This window comes from Phascolarctos cinereus, unplaced genomic scaffold (assembly GCF_003287225.1).
Source record: "Phascolarctos cinereus isolate Bilbo 61053 unplaced genomic scaffold, phaCin_HiC Scaffold_4;HRSCAF=312, whole genome shotgun sequence".
Classification (NCBI taxonomy): Eukaryota; Metazoa; Chordata; class Mammalia; order Diprotodontia; family Phascolarctidae; genus Phascolarctos; species Phascolarctos cinereus.
In genome coordinates this window covers 375,096,139-375,121,615 of record NW_027555847.1, presented here as the reverse complement: position 1 = coordinate 375,121,615, position 25,477 = coordinate 375,096,139, and the positions used below count along the sequence as shown (strand labels likewise).

At 41.7% G+C, this 25,477-nt stretch overlaps 1 protein-coding gene across 7 annotated transcripts in view; it reads left to right on the top strand.

The window, feature by feature from the left end:
* The first annotated feature begins 398 nt into the window (after positions 1-398).
* Positions 399-25,477, top strand: part of CTIF (cap binding complex dependent translation initiation factor) — a 479,887-nt gene continuing 454,808 nt past the window's right edge. For 2 of the 7 annotated variants that reach the window (XM_078153267.1, XM_078153266.1), the window contains exon 1: positions 403-656. The gene's annotated coding sequence lies outside the window, so the exon portion shown is untranslated. Of the gene's footprint in view, positions 657-25,477 lie in introns of all 7 variants that reach the window. The other 5 variants (XM_078153269.1, XM_078153268.1, XM_078153265.1 and 2 more) reach the window with 5 other exon arrangements.

The following is a 25,477-nucleotide window of genomic DNA, read 5'->3' as shown; positions in this document are numbered from 1 at the left end:
TTAAGCCCCTCCTCGAGCAGAGGACGCAGCTCGGGGTTACGCCTAGAGCTCGGACTGTGCTTCGCTAGCCCCTAAGTCACGCCCCTCCCCACTAGGTCTCCAGCATCCATCCAGTCCCGGAGCAGGGCGCCCGGCGGGCGCGCACCCGAGCACTGGGACAGCTCTGCGCAAATCGAGGAGCCCGGGTCGGCTCGGCAGCCTCCCCGCGCATGCAGGGCCCTGTATCCCGCGAAAGAAAGCCGGACTACATTTCCCAGCAGGCACCCGGCGCTCCTCTTCCCTTTCAAGCCTTTGCACGTGGCCGGTGGGGAAGGAGGGGCCGGAACGTCACCCGCCTGCATTTTCTTTCCCTGTGTCAGAGCAGGGATCCTTTTTTTTTTCCTCCTTCTTCCTTCACCCCCTCCCCCACCCATCCCTCCCTCCCTCTTTCCCTTCCCTCCCTCCCTCCCCTCTTCTCCTCCTCTACACTGCACCCAAACCCTCACCCCCCACCCCATCGGGCCGGGACCCATGAAATTAAAGGCAGGAATCTGATCTCCGGAGCCTCTCTCTCTCTCTCTCTCTCTCTCCCTCCCTCCCTCCCTCCCTCCCTCCCTTCCCCTTCCCTCCCTCTTCCTTTCCAACTCGGGCTTGGAGCTGCAGTCAGGGAAACCGAGGTAAGCGTCTCCTGCCCGACCCGTTCCATCTCGTGGGGTGTGGCCCCCAGGACCTCGGGGTGGGGAGGAGGAGGAGGACGAGGACGAGGACGAGGACTAGGTGCTGTGCTTGAGAATGCAAATGGACTTGAGGAAAACCAAAACAGAAACAAAACCTCGCCCGGTTATCCACCTCTTCTTCCTGGGCAACTGGGGACCCGGGGAGCCCTCGCCCCCAGGGTTGCTTGGGGTGGGGGTCGTGGGGTCCTTGCCTAGTTTTGCCTTGCCTTGTCTAGTGGAGGAGGGATGGGTTCCTTGAGCCTCCCGGAGGAGGGCGAAGGAAAAGCTGGGGTGGGGGTGCGCTTAAGGTAGGGGGAGCCTTGGCAGTCTGTGGACCGCGCTGTGTAGCCGCTGTCATGTGTTGGGTTAGGACCCAAAGGGAGGGAGGGAGGCAGCGTGATTTCTCTCCCTTTTCGCCCGTCTTTTGTTTTGGAACCCGCTTCTGCTGCATCGTGCAGTTGCCGTGTTAATGCCAAACTTGCAGCTGTTTCGGGCTCCTTGATCCTGAGGTATGAGGGGGTGGGTGGGATAAGGGGTGGCGGATGGGGGGAGGGGGCCACGGCTAAGTGACGGGCGCTGGCTTCCCCCACTGCCCCCCTAAGTCACGGGGAGTTTATTTTCAAATCTGCTTTTCTTTCTTCCTCCGTGTGCTTGTGTATATGTGTGTAAGTGCTCCCCTTCTCCATCTCGTTCTCGCGGGTGGATGGATGTGTCTGTGGATCGATTGCACGTCGTCTAGACTGCAGCTCCCTCCGCGGGGAATCCACTGGGTGCGCTGGGTTTTTAAAAGGGAAGGGGGCGGGCGAGAAGGAAGCCGAGTCCATGAATTGCACTCTGAATTCAGAGTCTTTGGCGTCCTGCACGGGGGTTGCCATTTATTTTATTTTGATTTGCATCGTTGCCATATAGCCTTGTCCTGGAGAAATGAGACACAAGGAGCAGGTTCCTAGTTGATGGGCTGGGAGTAGAGAAGAGGCGAGACAGAGCTCCCTGTGGTGACTGTCTTGACACGACCACTGTGTGTTACGTATTAATAGATTAGTCAATCAATAATGATAATTAGATAAATCGCCATCATACAGTCCAGCCTTCCTTCTTTGGTTAGAGACTGGGGGAGGGGGTTTAGGGGTAGTGGAGGGAAGAAAACGAGAGAGGTCTGGAGGGTGATGAATGACTCAGATCTTGAGGTTCCAAAAAGAGTGGAGGTAGGGAGCTTTTGTGCTGATTGATGCCTGTCCCTGGAGACCTCCTGCTTTGTTTATATTTATGCTTAATCTGGTCCACATAGGACCGTTTGATGCAAATTCCTTTCTTTTGGAACTAGGAACCTTCCCAATTTACCAGTGTTTGGCTCAATTGAATTTTAGGCTTGTGCGCTTCCCCTAGAGATTGGCGTCTAGGGGTTGAGAGCTTGAGGTGGGGTGGAGGAAGGGGCCTGGTTGGCAGCAAAGTGCATCCTATTACCCTTAATTAACGATATCCTTCCCCCTTTTAGGTGTTTCTATGCACACCAGTAAAGGGGGGGGGATTGTAATAAGGAGTGTGCGATCCAATTAGGAACGTATTAACACTTGAAACAAGAAAAAGCAGGCTCTCCTTCAAATACATTAACAAGAGCCTCATTAGACGAGTTATGTTTACCCACACCCCCATTATGCAGCATGTGTATCCCTAGGTGAACAAATTCGTTAGAGAGGAGAAAGAGTTCATAGTGGTTTTCAGGGAGAGAGGTGCATTTCGTTTATCTCTGTCACAGCTAATGTGCATGCAAGGAGAGACACAGTGGATACACACGATGTAACCACAGCGTGTTCCCTAGCCCGAGGAGCCCGCTGTGGAAAGGGGGTGGGGTAGGGGTGTAAGGTGTGGGGGGGTGCTGTCTGGAGCCCCGCGGGCACGCGCTCGGGTGCCAGTGTGACAACTCCTCCCAGTCGTGATTGGTTTGACCCTTGCACCAACACAGTATGTAATCGCGCACTCCCGGGCCTGAGAGCGCTAGTGCCTCAAGCAGAGCCTGGCATGAATCAACCCATTCACTGGCCCCTCAGTTCTGCGTAGCCCAGCCCACCTTATCCAGGCGCTGTCCCCCTCTGCAGCCTGGGGTAGCCTGCCCTAGCCAAGGGGGATGTTGTGTTGAGGATGTATGAAACTGAATAGCATTGGAGTGAGTGTGTTTGTGGTTAGGGGGCTAAACTGTGGCTGAGCAGCCCTTACTTCACCCTCCTGGCGGAGATCAGAGCTGTCGCACCCCTCCCTCCCTGCTGCGATGTAAGAGTGGACCCTCCTCCCCCTGCTCCTGGACCCGAATCTGCTGGCTCTTCTTGCCCTAGACGGGGAATGATTAGCTCCGGGGTTAGGGGGCCAGAGGAGGGAAGGAAGGAAGCTACTGGACCAGCCACGTAAGAGCAGAACTCAAGGCTGAGAGAGTGACACAGCAGTGGCGTGGCGGCTGCCTCTGCAGCGCCGAGCCTGAGCCCATGTGGATGAGAGCGACCCGGGAAATGGAGACCCTCCGAGGTCCCCGCTTCTGTCTCTTCGAGCTTTGCTTTTTCGCTTCAGGCTGGGCATTTGGGCCAGAAAACCGGAAGGACTGTATAGTTAGGTGGGTTAGTCAAGTTCCGTACAGGCGCATGCATGCAAGATAGAAGTGGCAGAATTGATATACATATCAATTTTGACAATACTTAGGAAGATTACCCACTTTACAGAAGAATTATAGATTTCCTTTAAATCCTGAAATCCCTTGTAGAATTTACCATCAAATTCGATTTCCATAAAAATATAGGCACATTTATTGTGTAAAGTGAATTATACCACTTACATAAGTTAACATCTGCTTAGTTTTCTATGTGAAAAGACAATGAGACGAAAGTGACTCCTGTTCTCAACCTAGTGGTTTATCTGTTTAACTGAAGCCTGCTGTTTTCATTATATGTTGAACGATGTTCAACCTAGTAACAAACATAATTAGTTATGCTTGTATTAATTCTTTTGTTTCTAAGGTTAATGATCAAAATGTTTCCCTCATACTCTAGCTATGCTTATATCCTCTAATTAGGTCAATTAAATAATAGCCATTAGATTAAGAACAGTAGTGGACAGAGAAGGTACAGTCTTGCTGACTCTCTTATTCTTCCTGAGCTCCAGCCCTGCTTCATCACCTGCCCCTAGGATCTTAGCAACTAAATCTGTTTTGCTATCTCAATCTCAACATGTCCAAAGCAAACCTCATTACCTTTCTCCCCTAACCCACCCTTCTTCAGAACTTCCATATTTCTGTCAAAGGTACCACTATTCTTCCAAGTCACCCAAGTTTACAACCTCGTATTCATCCTGTCCCTTCTCCTCTCTCACCTCTCATATCCAAATAATTGATAAGACCTGGCAATTCTATCTCTAGAACATATCTCACATTCTTCCCCTTCTTTCTACTCACATGGCTACCACCCTATTGCAGGCCCTCAGTACCTCTCTCCTGGACCACTGGAATAACCTCTTAATTGGTGGCTTTGCCTCTAAGATCTTTCTTTTCCTCAATATATAATTCACACATCTTCCAAATTAATATTTCTAAATTGGCTGTTTGACCATGTCGCCTCCTTGCTCAAGAAACTATAGTGGCTGTGGGATCAGATACAAACTTTTTTGGCATTGAAGGCCCTTTGCAATCTGACTCCAGCCAGCATTTCCAGTTTAATTACATATTACTTACTCCTCTTCATACCTAGTGTGTTCCAGTCAAACCGGCATACTTGCTGTTCGTCACATATGGCTTTCCATCCCTTTTTCTCAGTGCCTTTTCACAAGTTATGTTTTTCCCCTCAGGCAGGGCATTTAGGGCAGAAAACTGGTTAGTTGGAAAAACAGTTAGTTGGGTTAGTCAAGTTACAGACACGTGGGTATATCTGTGAAAAAAGTGGTACAATCAATGTACATGTTAGCTTTGACATAGAAACCTATGTTTTCAAAGGTTGCCTCTGGGAGTTTCTGTGACAGTTGCTATATGTCTATATTTAAATCTCTTGAGTTTTCCATTGTAAAATTCAGTTCTATGGCCCCTGACAGCCTGTGTTCATGGTAGCCAAAGCCCAGGTTGTTGCCCCTTCTCATAAATAAGCTTATTTATTTATTGAAATTCAAAACATGAAATTGGTGAAGGGGAAAAGTAGTCCAGATGGAGGGAGAACCTGAAACAGTGGATTTGAGAGCAAAGGATTTAAAGATGTGTGAAGTTCAGCCTGTGTGAAAGCTCTGAACAGAGCAGAATTTCTTTATTGCTTGATAATGTAATAAACTAATGTACTGCTGCTTTGTGAGAGAGGCCATGGGGACTGGAATAGAAAGGGTTGGAATTGGCCAGCTCTTAGCTTCACTGCTGACTCACTCTGTGATCTTGGAAATATTATCTAGCCACTCTTGGGCCTTCATTTGGGGTTTTCTTTCCCTTAAGACTGCTGAGAATGATACAGGGAGAAAAGGACAGCATAATCTGCTATGGATGGAATGTATAGTGGCATGGGGATGCAGATTAAAGTCATTATACATGTGTCTGTCTGTCTGTGTCTGTTTTGGGAGGGAGAGTTTTAGGGACAGTGTGAGTTTGATCAGAGAAGGCTTCCTGAAGGAGGTGAGTTTTGTAACAGATTTTAGCTAGATTAGGGTACTGCTGTAGTTTGGGAGTGAAGCACCACAATCAGTATCATTTTTTACAGTTGTCACTAAACCATGGACTTAAGGCTGCCTTTTCCTGACTTAGTTCACCTTTCTGTAAGTGCATTTCTGATATAGGGATTCTAGTTCATCATAGTGAGTTAGGGAGAAAAAGGGAAGACCAAAAAACCCCAACCACAGAAAACTTAGTAATCTTAAAGTTGCCAATGATAAAAGCTAAAATTGGCTGTATCTACATGAATTCCATGGCACTATGTTGTAACCCCATAAACCATTTTCAACTCCAGGGGTATGTTTCTCAAGGAAAAGTTCCCATTGCTAACTTACATTATGAGAATTTTTGTAAAAAGATGTGTCTCCTTCTCACTGTTACCTGCCATGGATTCCGTGGCCCATGTAGTACCCAACAAGCTGTCAATATGCAGTTATCTCTGTGTGCTTTGTAGTATTTGTGTATATCAATATCCGATCCCACTCCCTGTGAAACGGTGTAGATGGAACACTAGACTCAGAGCCAGGGTACCAAGTTTCTAAATCAGACTGTGTAACTATTTCACTAAACCTTTCTGTGCCTCAGTTTCTTCATCTGAAAGACAGGAATAAATATCATCCTCCTCCTTCTCCATGTCAGTTTTCTGCCATACTCACATTTCCCATTTTATCCTCTAAGACTAAGAATCCTAGGATCCATTAGTTTGGTTTCTTTCTCTTGTCCCCCCCCCTTCCCTTTAATTGTAACAATTGCAAATTGCTTACAGAAGTTGTAGACTCCTAGAATCTAATTGAAGAGGCTATTTTCTTCAGCCTCCCTGACAGACAAGAAATCATCCATCTTCTGCTTCAGTCCTTCTAGTGACAGAGAGTTCACCATCTCACAAAGCAGCCCATTCTCCTGTGAAGGTACCCAGAATCTGTTGTTTGGCAGCTCTGGTTATTAGAAGGTACTTCTTACTGGAGAGCCCCAATCCACCTCCATCTAATTGACAAGCGTTGGTCTTAGCTCGGTTCCCTGGAGCTGTGACAGAAGGAATCTACTTCCTCTTCCCTATGACAGCCCTTCTGAGAGAAGAGGAGAGTCACTTAACCTCTGTTTACCTCAGTTTCCTCAGCTGTAAAATGAAGATAATAATAGTTCCAGCCTCCCAAGGGTTCAAATGAAATATATTTGTAAAGCACATAGCACAGAGCCTGACACTTAGGGTTTTTTTGTTGATGCTGAGTTGGTTCATTGATGTATGACTCTGTGACCTCATTTAGTGTTTTCTTGGCAGAGATAATGGAGTGTTTTGCCATTTCCTTCTCCAGCTCATTTTGCAGCTGAAGAACTGAGGCAAACAGGGTTAAGTGACTTGCCCAGGGTCACACAGCTAGTAAGTGTCTGAGGCCAGATTTGAACTCATGTCTCCTGACTCCAGACCTGGCTCTTTATTCACTGTGCCACTTAGGGTGTCCTTGGCACATAGTAGGTTCTATATAAATGCTAGCTATAATGATGATGATGCCACTTCTAAGTATTCTGCTTTCTAGGCTAAATATTTCCTTAAGCCACACACTTCTTATCTTGATCATCTTCTGCTACTTTGTTACTCAAAAATTCTGCATGGGCTACTTGAATATAGCTGAGAGATGTGCTCTGTCAAACATGAGGGGTGGTATCATGACATTTAGAGATTTCAGGTGAATTTTTTTCAGCATAAAGACCATAAAGACCACAAGACCACAAGTAGAGAAGAGCCCAGAAATAAAAAAAGAAAAAAAAAGCCTTGCTAAATAGGATCTCCTTTGATCTTTCTGGACTACATTGTATAGATTTCATTTTATAAGCAAGACAGTGTAATTCTTTGGGCAACTGAAAGCAGAAATACTTAAGGACAAAGAGAAACTCTAAGCCTGAAGGGAGCTTAGAGGCTACTTGCTGGAACCTTACCTGAATGAGAATCTGTTCTTCAGTCTATATGACATATGACCATCCATCCTTGGCTTGTAGAGCTGTAGTGAGGAGAAACCCTCCCCCTCTGGAGGCAGCCTTTTCCATTGGCTTTAGTCAACCTTAGGCAGGTTCCACCCTCACCTCTTAGATTTTCCTGTCTTTGTCTCTGCTGAATAAGTCAACTCCCTTTTCCATCTGACAACCCTTTAATAGTTAAAGATCACATCCTCCCTCGGTAATTTTTTCTCCATTTGAACTGCTCCTATTTTCTTCAGTTAGTCCTCAATAAGAATTGATCTCAGGGTCCTACCACTGGGGGCCCTTCCTCTGGATCTTCTCCACTATTAACAATGTCCTTCCTAAACCTCGCCACTCATACTTGAGCACAGTATTTCAGAAGTGGCTTGACTATAGCAGAGAACATTAAGATGATTAAATCCTCCTAAATCCTTTTTAAGCTGTCATATCATTACTATTGGTATAGTGTCTAAAGAGCTAGTCTCGGAGCCCTCAAGGCCTGAATTCAGGTTTGGCCTCTTAACATATCCTGGCTATGTGACCCTGGGTAAGCCACCTAACAGTGATCTAGGCAACTCTCTAGAGCTACAAGTTACATAGAAAGCACCAACCTACATTGGGAGAGGGGACTTTATTCATCTAGTAGTCCCCCCAACCCCCATGAAATTACAGGTTCAGTCTCTAGCCCTATCTCCTATCCACATTATTGACTCATATTGAACTTGCAGTCCACTAACACCCTAAGATCATTTTTTTCAGACATCCTTACATGTAGCTCTGCATCCCCTATTTTATACTTACGAAATAGATTTTTGAAATCACATAGACATTTACCTCAATAAAATTTCATAGTCAGGATCTTTTGAATCTGACTTTGTTATCTAATGTGTAGGTTTAGGTATGTCATCTGAAAAAAAAATTCAGTATGGTGAAAAAAGAAACTAGGGGACAGTAGCAATTGCCTATAATCCCTGCTACTGGGCAGGCAGAAGCTGGTGGATTGTTTGAGGTCAAGAGTTCTGATGTGCAGTAGAACTAAAAATGATTGCACAAAGTTCAGCAAAAATATGAGTACTCCCCTCCCCTCCACTGGGGAATCAAGGGTGGGGGAACCAATTTGCCTAAGGAAAGACTAATCAGACCGAATCAGAAATGGAGAAAACCAAACCTTTGTGCTGATCTAGCCTGAGCAAGATAGAATGAGCCAATCTTCCTCACTCATCCCCCAAAAAAGTACATTTTATTGATGTCATTTGTCTTAGCATTACAGCCATTTCAGTTTCCTCCAGACTAAATCTCTCCTTTTAACAAAGGAAAGTAATTCAGCAAAAACATTTGATATAGTGACAACATCTACTAGTGTTCACAATATACTGCCCTTAGAATCCTCTCCTCTGTGGGGGATGGAGGTAGGGAGGAAGAGAAGGAATATTTCTTTATTTTTTCTATGGGACCTTCGTTGTTTTTCCAATTACATAGTTTTGCTTTCTGTTTTGTTGATCATCCCATTTACATGTGTATATTGTTTTATTTGCTTCTCTCCGAATCAGTTCATACATTTCTTCCTGTCTCTCTGAATTTCTCATATTTATCATTTCTTGCTATACAGTAATATTCAATCACATTTTTATAACTTAGGGTTGCTTTTTTTAGCCATTCCCCAACTGATAGGCACCTGCTTTGTTTACAGTTCTTTACTATGAGGAAGAGCACTACTATGAATGTTTAAGTACATATTGGGCCTTTGATTGTATCTTTGATTTCTGTGTGCTCAAGAGTGGGGTCACTGAGTAAGGGTAAGGACAGTGTATTCGCTTTTCTTACATAACCCTAAATTGATAATCCAGAATGCTTGGGACCACTTCTCAGCTCTGCCAACAGCGTATTAGTACACCTGTCTTCACAAGATTATCTAATGTTACTTGTTCCCATTTTTTGCTATCTTTGCCAATTTTCATCCTGTGAATTGAAACCTCAGATCTTGTAAAATTTGTATTTAACTTACTTAGTCATTTGAAGTATGTTTTCAGAGCATCATTTATAATTTTCAGTGATTCTTTTAAAAGCTATTATACTATGCTTTTTTTTTCCTCCTTTGAGGACTAGCACTTGATGTTACAGATTTGTGTCAATTCCCTATATGTTTTGGATATTGGACTTTTATTGGTGATATTTGGCACAAATATTTTTCCAACAGTTAACATCTTTTCTGTTTCTATCTTCCTTGATTTTATTTGTTCAAAAACTTTAATTCTGTGTAGTCAGAGCTGTCTGTTTATCTTTTGTGGTCTTCTCTATTCCTGGTTTAGTTAAGAACCCTTTCCTTCAGACAGAATTATGAAAGAAACCTGATCTCATTCTCATTATCTGCAAATTTGATAACCATGCCATGTATGCTGTTATCTAAATAATTGGTAAAAATGTTAAACAGCTTAGGGCCAAGAAAAAAATCTTTGGGACATTCCAGTAGAGATTCCTTTCCAATTTAACATAAAATTAGTGAATATTATTTTGGTCCAATGATTCAAACAGTTCTAAATACTAAAATACTCTTGCCTACCCTACATCCCTCCATCTTATGCACAAGACTCGAATGGTAGACTTTGCCAAATGCTTTTCTAAAATCTAGGTGAACTAGATATAAACTATAGTTATGACTCCCTCCTGATCTACTAGTATAATAATCCTGCCTGCTTTCTCACATCCCTTCTCCCCTCCCTCCCAAAAGAATGAAATTAAGGTAGTCTGGTATGATCTATTAAATTCTTGAGGAAGACATGATATAGAAGCTTGTGATCATTGCTTCTTTTCTTATTTTTCACTAACCATCTGGTTAATATAGAATTTTGTGAGGAATTGAAGTCAAGCAATGTGGCATGTAGTTTACATCTTCACTCTTTTCCCGTTTTTGAAAATCAGGACAATTGCCTTCTTCCATTTTCCAGTCTTTTAGAGATCAGTGACAGTGGTTGTGCAATTATATGTGAAGATCTCTAGTAAAGTCCGCCAGGAATCTGTGCTTAGCCCTGGATTATTTAGCATTTTTATCAATGACTTCAATAAAATCATGGATTGTATATGCTCACATCAAATTTGAAGATGATGCAAAGCTAGAAGGGTTATCCAACTTACAGGATGACAGAGTCAGGCTCCAAAAGGATCTTCACAGATTAGAACATTGGATTGAATCTAATAAGTTAAAAATCCAATAGGGATAAATATCAAGTTTTGTACTTAGGTCCAAAAAATCAACTTCAGAAATGCAAGATAGGAGAGGCATGGGAAGACAGTAGTGGTTTTGAAAAGGACCTGGGGGTTTTAGGCAAATGAAAGTTCAATATGAATCAGTAGGGTGATGTAGCAGCCAAATAAGTTAATGCAGTCTTGGTCTATATAGCTTCTAGGGAAGTGATAATATGATTCGAATTTAGCCTTTGTCAGACCTCATCTGAAGTGCTATGTTCACTTCTAGACTTCATGGTTTAAGAAGGACATTGTTATTATTATGTTGGAAAATATCTAAAGGAGGGAAATGGGTTGGTGAAGAGCCTTAATTTTGTGACATGTAAGAATTAGTTGAAGGAACTGGTCATGTTTAGCCTGGGGAAAAAAACATTTGGGGAACATGATAGCTGCCTTCAAGTGTATGAAGGGCTCTCATATGGAGGAGGGATTAGACTTATTCTGTTTGGCTTCAGAGGACAGAATCAGAAGCCAGTCAGTCAACAAACACTTATTAAGCACCTAATATATGCCAGACAAAAGATAGTCCCTGCTTTTGTGAAACTCATGGTCTAACGAGGAAGACAACATGCAAAAAACTATGTACAAACAAGATGTATACAGGATAAATTGGGGATAATCAACAGAAGGAAGGCACTAATAGTAAGGGGGACCGCGAAAGGCTGCCTGTAGGAGGTAGAATTTTAGTTGGGAGTTGAATGGTGGAAGTTGAAAAGAAGAAAATTTGGACTTGATATCAGGGGGGAAACCCCAACTTACTAATAATTAGAGCCATCCAAAAGTGAAATGCTTCCAAACAGAAGCTGGATGACTGTTTGCTGGGTGTGTTACGGTGGGGCTTCCTTTTTTGTGTTGAATCTGATGACTGCTGAGATGTATTTCAATTCTCAAATGCTGTCATTCTGTGATTCTGATATAGTCTCAGATGTGATTCATCTGAGGCTTGTTACTTGAGAGCTCATCTCATATCTTCCTATTTATTTTAGGATTCTGTTCCCTATTAGCCATTTTTGTTTTGTCCTTTCCAGTCCAAAGATAGTCTCCTTAGCTAAGAAAACAGAAAAGAAATAAGAATTGAGTACTTCTACCTTCTATCCCTTGTCTAATATCTTCTGAGACACTTTAAGCAACTATCTTCTATCTTTTCCACACCTATTTAAAAGCACTTCATTGTTCTCAGAATTTCCTGCCGGACTCACCTTGTTTTGAATTTTTTTTTTTTGCTGTTGTTGTTCCTGACATAATTCTTTCAGGACTATGTCGTAGTTTTGTATTCTTTCTAAATTACTTGCCTTCATCTTCATCTTCATTTTGTCTTTGATGACTTCAAGTCATTGAGGGCAGATAGCTCTGTTACCATTTCCTCACCTCTTTTGGGTTTCAGTTCCCTATTCTGCTCTTAGAAGAAGCCAGAGTGACATAGAAATTTCCATGCAGGACATGGACTTAGGATGCTATTAAATCTGGCCTCATCATTTACTGCTATGTGATCCTTAAGCCAGTAACTTAGCTTTTCCAGCCTTCAGTTTCCTCATCTGTAAAATGAAGGGCTTGGACTCAGATGCCCATAAAGTCCCTTCCGACACTGTCTTTGATTGCTTTCCAATCTGAATATTTTTCTTCTTCAGTAAAGAAAAGAAAAGCAAAATTGGAGTTGAGTAGTTATGCCTATTATCAGTTATCTTCCCATGAGCTCCAAGCAGGGATCTTCTTTCCTTGATCTTCATTCTTGTCTATAATAACATTGGGCTTTTTTGGTTTTTATTTGTTTTGCAAAAGCCCTTTTTTGGGCCTTCGTATTGGGCTTTGGCCTTCTTGATACACTACTCTTATCAGACTTTATCATTCCTGTTCATGTCCTCAGTTACTTAGCCCTTCACTCCATGTCTCATACATGTCCCATATCTCTAAACTCTTGGTAGTAGCCATAGGAGTCTCTTTAGAGACTTCCTCCTTTTCTTTACATCATGACTGTGCCTTTGGGATTTCGTTCTGGAGAGCTCTTCCATTCCCTTTCAGAATCTTAGCCCATAGGATCCTACCTGCCCTGTTGCTGAATCCTTTCACTCTTGTCTAAACTCTTGTCTTTGTTTTCTAACCACCCAAGGACAGTACGTTGAACATGACAAGTGTTTAATAAAAACATGTTGCCTTGGATTAGTATTGTTGGGAGCATGTTGAAGGGATGGGAGGAAAAATGCCTCTCTACCTCCATCCCTTACACAGTCTCCTTAGGGGAAAAAAGTCAGGGGAGGCATCATGATTTTGGTCATTATAGCAAAGAATCCAGTCATCTTTTATATGTTCTTTGGGGATTTGCAGAGATAGTTCATATTAGGGCTGGCCCAGTGAAGAGGTCACAAAAGTAGCATGTGAGAGAATCCATGTTCTTGAACACATTAGGAACTGGATGGTATTTATTCCTGTTTAAGTATTTATTAGAGTGTGTATTTATGTTTATCTTCATTGAGGACCTGTATCTTTCTGGGGGCAAGGAGGGAGGTGCAGGGGAACATAGGGAACATTCCAATTTCTGCCCATGTTTGCATAATTTTTACTATTTTGATCTAATTTTTCGTTGATGTATTTTGTTTTTTACATCACCTTTATTTCCAAATATATCTCTACCTTTTTCCTACCAGGAGAATTTTCTCTTATGACAAAGATTTTTAAAGAAAGAGGGAAAAAAGCACTTCAGCAAAACCATGTAACACATTAGGTGTGTCTGAATGGCATATACAATATTCCACACCCATAGTCCTCCACCTCTACCAAGAGGAGAGGTAGATTGATTTTCTCAATTCTTCTTCCTGGCTAAGCTTGGCCATTATAATTATGCAGCATTCAGTTTCACCTTTATCTTATTTTCATTTACTTTATTGTAGTTATTTTGTATGTTATTTTCCTGGTTCTTCATTCTGCATCAGTTCATAGTAAATCTTCCTATGCTGCTCTGTATTTTCATAGTCATAATTTCTAAAAGTTCAGAAACATTCCATTACATTCACATGCCACCATTTGTTTACCCACTTTCCAATTGATGAATACGTACTTTGTTTCTAGCTCTTTGCCACCGCTAATAGTACTGCTATGAATATTTTGGCATATATAGGATCTTTATTTTGTCTTTGACTTCTTTGGAGGTATATGCCTAGAAATGGGATCTCTGGGACAAAGGATATGGACATTTTATTCATTGTTAAAAGCATAATTCCAAATTGCTTCCCAGAATGGTTATACCAATTCACAGCCATTCTAGGAATGCCTGTCTTCCCACAACTGCTCCAGCATTGACTATTTCCATCTGTTGTCATCTTTGCAAATTTTCTGAGTGTGATATAAAACCTCAGAGCTGTTTTCATCTTTAATTTTTCTGTCATCAGTGATTTGGAGCAATCCTTCATAAGGTTGTTAATAGCATACATTTCTTCTTTTGAGAACTGTTTGTTCATAGTCTTTGACCACCTGTCCTTTAGGGAGTGGCTCTGGTCTATGTATATGCATAGGTACCTATATGTATAATATATGTATATATGCAAATATATGTTGATTCCCTCTATATCTTGACTATTGGACCTGTATAATAGGTATAATTTAAAAAATTTTTTTATTAATTTATTTTGATTTATCAGTAATTACTTCCGTATGCTTTTGAGTTTAAAATTTTGGCCCTTGTGTAGGTTATTATTCAGGAGGTTTGAAATCAGTGTGGATAACAAGAATTTCAGCTCAGAAGCCTTACCTCTGTATATCATAAACTGTCTCTCAAAGATGAAAGCTTAAAGATGTTGGACATGCAGAAGGCCAAATAATATCACAAAAAATGAAATGGACTCTTAACAGATAGGGGAATGGGTTACTGATGTGAGATTCATTTCTGAATCAGTGAGATACTATGGAAAGGAGTTAGAGGACAGGTTCACATTCACATCATGGGGTGACTGTTGCCCTGCCCTCACCACATCCGCAGTCAACCAAATAATAGAGTGTTTGCTTTGGAATCAGAAGGCCTAGGTTTGATTCCTGGCCCTGCCACTTAACTTGTGTGACTTTGAATAAGTCATTTCACTTTTGGGGGCCTCAGTTTCCTCATATGTAAAATGAGGGATTTGGACTAGGTGACCTCTAAGGTACTGTCCAGCTCAAGATCCATGACTTTCTCCACAGTGAGGCTGCATCAGACAGGGCTATAGGACAACAGCGTGATTTTTTTCCCATCGTCCCCACGAGTCTCATACAGGCAATCCCTAATTGTCAGGGCCATCCATGATTTAAACTAGTGGCATGATTTCCATGTTCTTGGCAAGGCTCCAGTATTCCACCCCCACTCCCAACATTGCTTTATAATTGACGGTGCCTGCCATTCCCTGTAGAGTTTTGTCCCTTTAGCTCGTGACTTTGTTCTCTGCTAGTCACTATTGCCAGTCAAAGGAAAAACACAGTATTGTAGAGAGAGCACTGGATTAAGAATCAGGAGATCTGATTTGGGGTTCCAGCTTTGCCATTAACTTAGCTTCATGACCTTGGGCAAGCCAAAGTCCTTGTCTTCTCCTGGTCTTAATTTGCTCACCTGCAAAATGATGAAATTGAATTTGCTGCCACGTAAGGCCTTGCTCACATGTGAGTTGATGATTCTGTTTCCATATCAGCACAAGCCAAATATCTCAGTGCGAGAGGGCACTAGAAGAGGGAAGTGACACAGAGGGGGAAGGCTAGAAAACAGCTCTAGAGGCAGGGGGAGAGGCGCTGCCCGAAACAAATCTTCACCTGCCCATTTCTTGGGAATGGAAAGCAAAAGGTTGAAGATGTGGTTTTGCTCCCAGGGCTTATATTCTAAGTTATACAGATAGGACGCTAGAGACATAAACTCACTCCCCTGAGGAACTGGATGAATCTCTGAAGTGATTCGTGCTTTGGTCCATGTGGTAGAGGTTCTGGGAACTGATGTGAGCTGCAGGATGGATTTGAAAGGGATGAAGGTATCTTTAATAGCCCACAGAATGCTGTAATTATATCAACTCACTTTTGCAGGCAAACAGAATAGGTGCTCATGTGTTTGTTGAATTAATGTGACTGTTTAATTTAGGCACATCTCAGCATTTTAAACCACTTAACATGTATTATACAGGTTTTTCTTTATTCATTCAGCAAATGTTTATTATACTTTGCGCCGAGGATCATATAGGAGACTGGAGGAAAAGATACAAACATTACTAAAGACACCATCCCTTTCTTTAGGAAGTCAAAATGTAACAGGCAGGATAGGACACATATCCAAATACGTAATAATAAAATAATTCAAAATGGAATATGAAAGCAAAGAAAGATTTAACATGGTAAGTCTAGGGAAGAAAAAGTTGTTCCCAACTGGAAGAAACATAGAAGGCTTTATGGAGGAAGTGGTATCTGAATTTGACCTTGAAGGGAGTCTCTAACAGGCAGAGATAGTGAAGGTAGGTCATTTCAGATATAGTGAATATTTTAAGCAGGCATAATGATTTGAGTGCTGGGTAATACAAGCAGTGATGGTTAGTTTGGGGTGCAATGCAGAGAGCAGGGAAGTATTATGAAATAAGACTTGAAATATAGAAAGGCAGGGGCTTTGAATTCCAGGTAAGGAGCCAAGTAAGTATTCTAAGTAAAGAAATCATATATCCCAAGAGACTCTGGAACATTCCTTCCTGAGCCACAGCTAACTTTTTTTGGTGGCCATTCAAGATGGAGATTCTTTGTCTGTATACATTGATGCTCAACATTTTCTCCTTCTGTCTCAAAATCTGGTGTCATTTCAGACAATTCCTGAAGGTTGAACAGGGCCCCCTAGGGGTATGAAAACACTGGAAGGAGAATTCAGCCAAGAGGCCTAGATTCTGGTCCTGGTTCTACCACTGATTTCATTTGTCATCTAGGTCAAGACATCGACTCTCCTTGGACTTCAGTTTCCTCATCTGTAAAATGAGAAAGTTGGACGAGATGAGCTCTGAGGTCCCTTCTAGCTCTAAATCCGTGTGAACGTGGTCAGTAGGGAGGGTCATCCCTCAAACCTCTTCCAGATTTAAGGTAGACAGTCTAGCCCACTGTTTCTAGAATGTATCTGTACAGAGACATCTAAGCAGTCATGGGAAGTCTCCTTCCCTGGCATTTGTCCAGGCTGAGGTGAGCATCTAGAAATGCTGGATACTATGATATAGCCTGACATCCTCAGGTATTCTAGTTTGGGGTATTTGTCCCCAGCATACAAAAGATGGGGCTCTTGAGGGAACAGGTTTTGTGCCTGTGATTCTGCCAGTTCTGCTTAGTGATTCTACTAGTTCATTCATTTAATTAATGAACATTTTGTAAGAATTAGCACTAGAAGGGAATTTAGAGGTTATTTGGTCCAATTGTCTCATTTTACATAAGAAGAAACTGAGGCCCAGAGAAGTGAAGCCCATTTATAGGATCTTATGATCATGGATTTAAGTCTAGAAGGAACATTAGAGGTCATCCAGCCCAAGTACCTAATTTTACAGATGAGGAAACTGAGAATTTTACAGAGAAATGAACTCTAGTTATCATAGAAGGGACATTAGAGGTCATCTGTCTGGTCCAGCCCCTTCTGAGGTCACACAGATTTTTCTCTGGTGATGAGTTTGTTATCAAACATGGGTGGGGCAAGAAGAATAGCTCTTGTCCTCCCTCTTCCCCACCCCTCACATCTCTCCTAGCATTTATCACATCTGACCCCTTTCTCATAGGTACCTAGTTTTGGGCCCTACTAGCCTGAAAGTTTCTTTACATCAGGGAGTATGCTTTGTTCATCCTTTTATTCCCAAGTATTGAATTTGGATTTTGAGTCTGAAGGCCTGGGTTTAGATCATGGCTCTACCCTTTATTACCTCATTAGCACCAAAAGCCAACCAGCCACAGGCAACATGAAACAGCCTTTGGAAACCCGCCATTGAACCAGGGACCTCATACTCTTTAGTCTGATGCTGCTTTATTTGAGCCATTTCAGGGCAGCCACAAAAGACCAAAAGTAGATGTAGGGCTTTGTGGAGGAGGCAGGAGGCAGGAGGAGGGGCAGAAGGAGTTGGAAACTCAGATGAGAAATGAGGAAGGGATTTGCTGAGATGCCCATAGATAGGTTTCTGGGATCTGGTTAGGAATCTCAGGCTGCAAAGTGTCTGTTTTATCTCCACAGAGTATTAGTGATTTTTAGTTACCTCATTAAAACTAAATTTATTTAATGCATCTGTAATAGACTTTTGAAATTAAAAAAACAGTTTAAATGTATTTCAAGTCTCCTGTTTCTTTTCCCTGTTAATGACTTATAGATCTTGAGATAAATGATCTTATACTATAATACAGATTCTTTTTTTTTTTTTTGGCTAGGCAATGGGGTTAAGTGACTTGCCCAGGGTCACACAGCTGGTATAATACAGATTCTTAAGCCCTTGAAGAAGTCATCCTCAGAATTACTGAGATATAGCATCTTAGATCTGGAGCTGGAACAGACTTTTGGAGGCCTTCTGGTGCAGCCTCATCATTTTATAGATATGGGGAAACCTTTGCCCAGAAAAGGGAAGTGACTTGGCCAAAACCCCATAGATAGGAAGTCAGAATTCGAACACAGTGCTGACTGATGCCAAGTCTAGCCTTCCACATTCAGCCCTCATTCTACTGAATACTTACATGAAGAGATACCATCTTTTTTCAAGTTTCCTACTTGTTTGAGACTATGTTATGACATGGTGAAAGCTGTAACTAGCATAAGATGAACTGAGTTTTGTCCTGGGATATCATCTTTCCAGGAAGACATACTTCCCTCTGTGCTGCTAGCTGTGCCATAACCTACAGGGTTCTGTCCCTGGAGGGGACAGAAAAAAGTGCCCCTTTCCCAAATCTTTCATTTCCCTGAACTTTTGAAGAACTGAGAACCACGTTGCCCCTCTCTTGATGTGGCTGCACCCTTCTGTTCCCACTCACCCACTCAACTGTTTTGGTCCCTGATGAAGATATTTATAATTATGATTCCAGGTAACAATTTTCTGTTAATATTTGTTTTAAAGGAGTTTTGGATGCTATTTAATCAATTTAATTAAAGAAACAGGTAACTAAGCCCCCACTGTGTGACAAACACCGTACTGGGTGCTCCAGGGGTTTGTCCTTCATTCTCAAAAAGGACCAATGACATCAGAAAGGTGGTATCTTGACTTGCAAGTGAATTGGATTTAAGTGAGGCAGAGCTGTGCAGAGTCACCAGCCTCACTCTGTCCTCCAAGGTCATCTGAGTCCAGTGGCAAGATAGAGATCAGGAACTGGAGATGACTATAAAGATAAATGAAGCATAGTCTTTGTCTTCAGGAAGATTATAGTTTGGTAGAATGGATGAGGTAGGTACAGAAATAAATAAAATAAGTCACAGTATAAAAATGGTCCTCCTAAATTGATTCTCTGGTGCCTCATTGTGGTGTGGAAGTAATCCTGAATTCTTGAAAGCTGTACCAGGGAAGCACAGGTTCTGACAGGCTCAATCAAACTTTGAAAGGCTTTCAGTATGGGTCCAGAATGTGTGTCTGCTGCCCTAAGACTAGTTTACTATGTTTAGAGAGGATCATTGCCAGAAGTTTGCCTAACCAGTCATGAATTTTTTTTCAGCTAAAGGAGCTCATGAAGATCTTTTGCTGTCTGTATCAGGGATGCAGAGAGGGATTGCCAGCATTGATAAAATCACAGATTCTTAGAGTACTAAAACAAGTATTCCAGAAATATTTATTGAGCATACACTTATGTGTGAGACACTGTGCTAGCTAGGTACTATGGCAGAATTAAAAGATGTGTAAAAGAGACATTGTTCTTTAAGAGATTATAGTCTAGGAAAGGATGGGACATATACACAAATAACTGTGATAGAATTTGATAGATGATTAAGATTTCAGCAGTCTCAAATATTGGGCTGAATTGAAGTAGAAATTCAGTATAGATAAAAGTAAAGTCTTCCATTTGGGTCTAAAAAACATCTTTACTGGTACAAGTACATATAGGATAAATAGGTGGGAATTAAGAGGAGGTAGGAAACACTTACCATAGAAAGTGAAATTTTGGTAAGGACTTGAAGAAAGCAAGGGAAACCAGTAGAAGATGGTGAGGAATGAGAACCTTCAAGGCATGAGAAACAGCCAGATGTAACGTCTGGAGTTGAGAGATGGAATGTGTTGTTCATGGAGCAGCAATATAGTGTCACTAAGATTGAAGAGTACATGGCAGGGAGTAAGGTATAAGAAAACTGGAAAGGTGGCATGGAGTGTTGGGTAGGTTATGAAGAGCTTTGAATGCCAAACAAGATTTTGTGTTTAACTCTGAAGATGATAGGGAGGCCCTGGAGTTTATTGAGTAGGAGGGGGGATATCACACAGTGAGGCCTGTACTTTAGGCAAATCACTTTGGTAGCTGAATTGAAGATGGATTGAAATGGAGAGACATGTGATGGACAGGCAGAGACCCACCAGCAAACATAGTCCAGGTGATAAGGGACAGTAGTGGCGGTGTCCGAGGAGAGAAGAGGGCATATTCAAGAGATAGTGCAAAGGTGAAATGGACAGACCTTGACAACAGATTGGATATGAGGGGTAAGGAATAGTGAGGACTCGAGGATAACACCTATGTTTTGAGCCTGGGAACTGGGAGGATGAATGTGCCTTTGACAGTAATGGGGAAGTTTGGAAGTGGAGGAAGATTTAGGATGAAAAATGATCAGTTCAATTTTGGCCATGTTGAATTTAAGAAATCAGTTCTAGATGCGTGAAAAGCAGTTGTAGATGCAAGATCAGAAGTTAGGGCAGGATAAGTAGATTTAAGAATGGCCAACATAGAGGTTGTAATTAAATCACTGGGAGCAGAGGAGATCACCAATTGAAGTAGTATAGAGGGAGAAGAAAAAAAGGCATAGGTCAGAACCCTGTGGAACACCTATGGTTGGAAAGTGTGATCTGGATGAGGATCCAGCAAAGGTGACTGTCAGGTGGGAGGAGAGCCAGGAGAGTGGTGTCTTGAAAACCTAGAGAGAAGAGAATATCGAGGAGAAGGGTGTGATCAGCAATGTCCAAGGCAGCAGAGAGGTCAAGAAGAGTGAAGATTGAAATTAGGACATCAGTGGTAACTTTGGAGAGCACAATTTCGGTTGAAAAATGAGGTTGGAAACCAGATTGTAGAGAGTTAAGAAGGGCGTGAGAAGAGAGGAAATGGGAGATGCTTATTTCAGACAGCCTTCTCAAGAGGTTTAGGACAGAAGAGATATAGGACGGTGGTAAGAGTGTACTGCTAAGAGTATAATAAGAGAGGCACCAGGTATTATGATATGTCAGAGGAGGTAGATAAGAGAAGAAGCCATTCTTTCTCCTTAGTAGATTGTAAACTCCTCAAGGGCAGAGACTGTCTTTTGTCTCTTTTTGTATCACCAGTATTCAGTGCAGTGCCTGGCATACTCAGTTGTTTTTCAGTCACATCCGAGTCTTTGTAACCCTGTTCGGGGTTTTCTTGGCAAAGATACTGAAGTAGTTTGCCATTTCCTTCTCCCTCTCATTTTGCAGATAAGGAAACTTGGGCAAGCAAAAGGGTTAAGTGACTTGCCCAGGGTCACACACAGCTAGTAAGTGTCTGAAGCCAGATTTGAACTCACAAAGATGAGTCTTCCTGACTCCAGGCCTGGCATGCTATCTGCTGCACCACCCTCACTGCCTTGCCTGGCATATAATAGGTGCTTTAAAAAAGTTTATTGACTGATTGGATCTTACATTCTACTGCATAAGTAAATATAGACTGTGAAAGGTTTGTAGGTTTTAAATTGTCCCATTTGATAGGATCTCCCTTAGTGAATCAGGTTCTCCAGAATTCTTACTTAATACACAAAACTGTCAGGTACTTTGTAAATATGGGTTGCCTCTGCCTTCCTTTCACACTTTGCCTACAGAGAAAAGGAGGGAGTTTACTCCTAAGCCTGAGGCAGGATGATGGAGTCAGATTCACTTCAGTGTGCTTGCCAAATAGACTAAAATTAATGGGTTATATATTTGCGAAGTGGCATGTAGGAGGAGTTGAAACCTTGGAAAGAGTCAAAATAGAGCCAGGAAGGAAATAATAATAATAATGTTTAGGCACTTTATCAGTATTGCATCTTTAACAGCTCTCAGCTGGTATGTTCTCACAAATCTCTTACATTGTATCTATGGGAGAGATAACCCTTATTACCTCTGTAACCTGATTGGCTTTGGAGGCTGGGAGGAGTGGTGAATTGAGGGACTTTAGGATAATTGCCCCAGGGCAGAAAGTGAGTCTGAGGTTCAGTATTCTGTAGGTGGCCCAGTTCAAACTCAAAGAAACATAAAACCTGAAACTTGGTACTATAGTGGTCATGAGATAATCTAGCCCAACCCAAGCCTCTGTCAGGATACTGTGATACAGAGAGCTCACTACTTTGTGAGTCAGTCAGCTCCTTCCCTTGTTGGACAGCTCTAATTGTTAGCAGGTTTGTTATTACATTGAGCCAAAATCTGCCTCCCAGCAGTGTCCAGAGAGCCATCACTTCTAAACAATGAGAGAGAGAGAAAGAGAGAGAGAGAGAGAGAGAGAGAGAGAGAGAGAGAGAGAAAAGAAGAAGAAGAAGAAGAAGAAGAAGAAGAAGAAGAAGAGGAGGAGGAGGAGAAGGAAGAAGGGAGGATAGATGAGATAGAGAGGGAAGAGAGAGGGAGAGGGAAAGGAGAGGAAGAGAGGTGGAGAAAGAGATTCAATCACAACAATTGAGTCGAACTGCATAAACAGCATCCCACACCCTTAGTCCCCTGCCTCTGCAAAGAATAGAATAAGGTGCATTCTTCTCATCTCTTCTTCAAGACAAGCTTAGTCATTACTGCTACATAGCCGTCAGTTTCATTTTTTGTTGTAATTTTTCCATTTACATTGTTTTAGTCATCCCATCTATGGCTTTTCTGATTCTGCTGACTTCCCTTTGCATCTATTCATGAATCTTCAAATGTTTCTCAGCCTTCTTTGGATTATTTCATAAGGTGCAGTTATATTCCATTACATTCATGGACCACAATTTGTTTACAACATTCCCCCTTTAGTGGGCATCTACTTTGTTTCCAGTTCTTTGCTACTTATACAATAATTGTTGCTATAAGTATTTTGGTGTACATGGGATCTTTCTGTCTTCGTAGATTTATTTTTAAAATGGAATGAATTAAAATTAATTTTGTTTTAAAGGGTTTTTTTTTTAAAGATACTCTTGAAGATAGTAGGTGATATCTTCAGGTGCTAGAAAGTCAAAGTTGGGAATCACAAGACAACAGTAGGTGCTTTCCTAGTCTTATTGGCTTCCTGATATTTTTCTGAAAGAGAGAGAGGAGAAATGGAAGTGCAGCTAATTTATGTGAGGTTAAGATAAGCATTAAAATTTTAGAGATCCAAATTTATCAGTTATTAGATCTTGAAGATAGCTTAGAGATCATTTAGTCAAAAATTCCTCCTTGGTGAGGAAACTTAGGCCCAGAGAGAGAGAGTAATTTGCCCAAGGTCACTTAGCAAATTTGTAGCAGAACTGGTAAGGCATTTACATTTTACTGAGGGAGGGGCAGTGGTGAAAGAGGGGAGAGACAACATGGCTAGCTAGATGGATAGATAGAAAGATAAACAGACATGGACAGAGAGATAGACAAGTAGAGAGACAGGTTGATAGATGGATAGAAAGATGAATAAATAGACAGGTAGATGGGTGGATAGATGGAGAGATAGATGGATAGAATGATGAAGAATATATACAAAATAAGTATAAGGTAGCTTTGAGAGGCAGCAAACTACCAGGATGGAGAGGGATCAAGAAAGTCTTCATGTAGAAGATGTTTGATCTGAGTCTCCAAGTAAAGGGATTTCAAGAGACAGAGGTGAGGAAGGGAGTAAGTTTCAGTCACATAGGGTAGCCAGTATGAAGACATAAGGATGGGAGATATGAAACATCAAATAGGCAAGTATGGTTGGACTGCAGAGTTCCTGGAAGGAAGCAGTGTATATGAATGAAAAGATAGGAAGGGGCCGGATCGGGAAGAGCTTAAAGTGCCAAATGAGTTGATATTTAGTCTTAGAGACTATGGGGAGCCATTAAAGTTTATTGAATGGGGGTGATGAGGTCAGGATTCTGTTTTAGGAAAATTGCTTGATGGCTGGATGGAAGAGGGAAATGAGTGGGGATGATGAGGTAGGAAGACTAGTTAGGAGGCTATTGCAATAATCCAAGTGAGAGGTGAGTAGGGTCTGAACAAGCATGGTGACTGTGTGAATGGAGAGAAGGGGGGGTATGTGCAAGAGATGTGGTGACAGGAATGACAATATTTGGGATCTCATCAAATACGTAAGAGTAAGAAAGAGGTAAGAGATTGAGGAGTCAAGAAGGACACTAGATTTTTGAACCTGGGTAACTGGAAGGATGGTGGTATGTTTAAAAGACATAGGGAAATACTCAAGTCAACTGGACCTATGAAGGGAGATGCAATCCACACCCAGAGAAAGAACTGATAAATAGAAGGTATAGTATGGTTTTACACACACACACACACACACACACACACACACCCATGCACACACATATTTGTGTCTATTAGTAACCTTGTTTAGGGTGGGGTAGGGAGGGAGGGAAGAAAAAAAAAAGTGCACAGCAGAGAACTAAAGAAAACCTTGAAGGAAGCACAGAAAAGCAGGGTAGCTTTGAAAATAAAATGTAATCTTTATTATACATATATATATATATATATATATATATATATATATATATATATATATACACACACACATACATATATATATTTTTAAAGTAAGCAATGAATTAGAAATTAACGGTCATATTGAATCTTCTTGGTGTTGTGTGGTATACATGGAAATGTTGTTTTTTGGGGTCCTTTTGTATTTAAGTTCAGAATTAATGAATATTTTAAAAAAGAGATAGGAAAACTTAGAGGAGGAGAGGCTTTGAGGGTGGGAGTGGGGAAGGATAAGTTCTTTTTGGCTATGTTGAGTTTGAGATTTGTGTAGGGCGTCCAGTTCAGAATGTCCAAAAGGCACTCAGTGATGCAGCACAGAAGTTCAAAGGAGAGACCAGGGCAGAATTTTTCACCTTGTTCCCCCTTATCACATTCTAGTTTGAATCCCACGATCTTGTTCTTCAGATGCTGCCTCCTGCAGGCCTGATCCCCATTTGTTAGTGTGCCCCCCCTCTTCAAATTACTTAGTATTTGTGTATCTTCAGACATGGTCTATCCCCTAGTTGACTCTAAACTTTGAGGATAGGGGCAGCTAGGAGGTGCAATGGATAGACTCGAGTTTAAATCTGGCCTCAGAAACTTACTTGATGTGTGTCCCTGGGCAAGTCACTTAACCTCTGCCTCAGTTTCAACTGTAAAATAAGGAGAATAACACCTACCTCTCAAGGTTGTATGAAGATTAATATTTATAAGGTGTCAGCACAAAGCAGCTGCTTAATAAATGTTTGTTTCTGACAGTATTATCCCCAGCACCTCCCTAGTGCCTTGCACATAATTGCACTTAGTAAATGTTGAGCAAAGGAAGAAACTGAGGCTCAGAGAAGCTAATGAACTTGTCCAAGCTCAAATAGCTAATAATCCCATTAATATTTCACATCTATTTCCACATCTGGAAAATGGAAAAATATGATCCTGGAAAGCACAGTGTACTGGGAGGTAAAAAGCCTGTGTTGCATTCCCAGTTTTGCAACTAATTAGTTGTGTGAGTTTAGGCAAGTAATTTTCCCTCTCTGGGCCTTAGTGTTGTTGTTGTTGTTGTTGCTGAGTCATTTCGACTCTTTGTGACCCCATTTATGATTTTCTGGGCAAAGATATTGAAGTGGTTTGCCATTTCCTTCTCCAGCTCATTT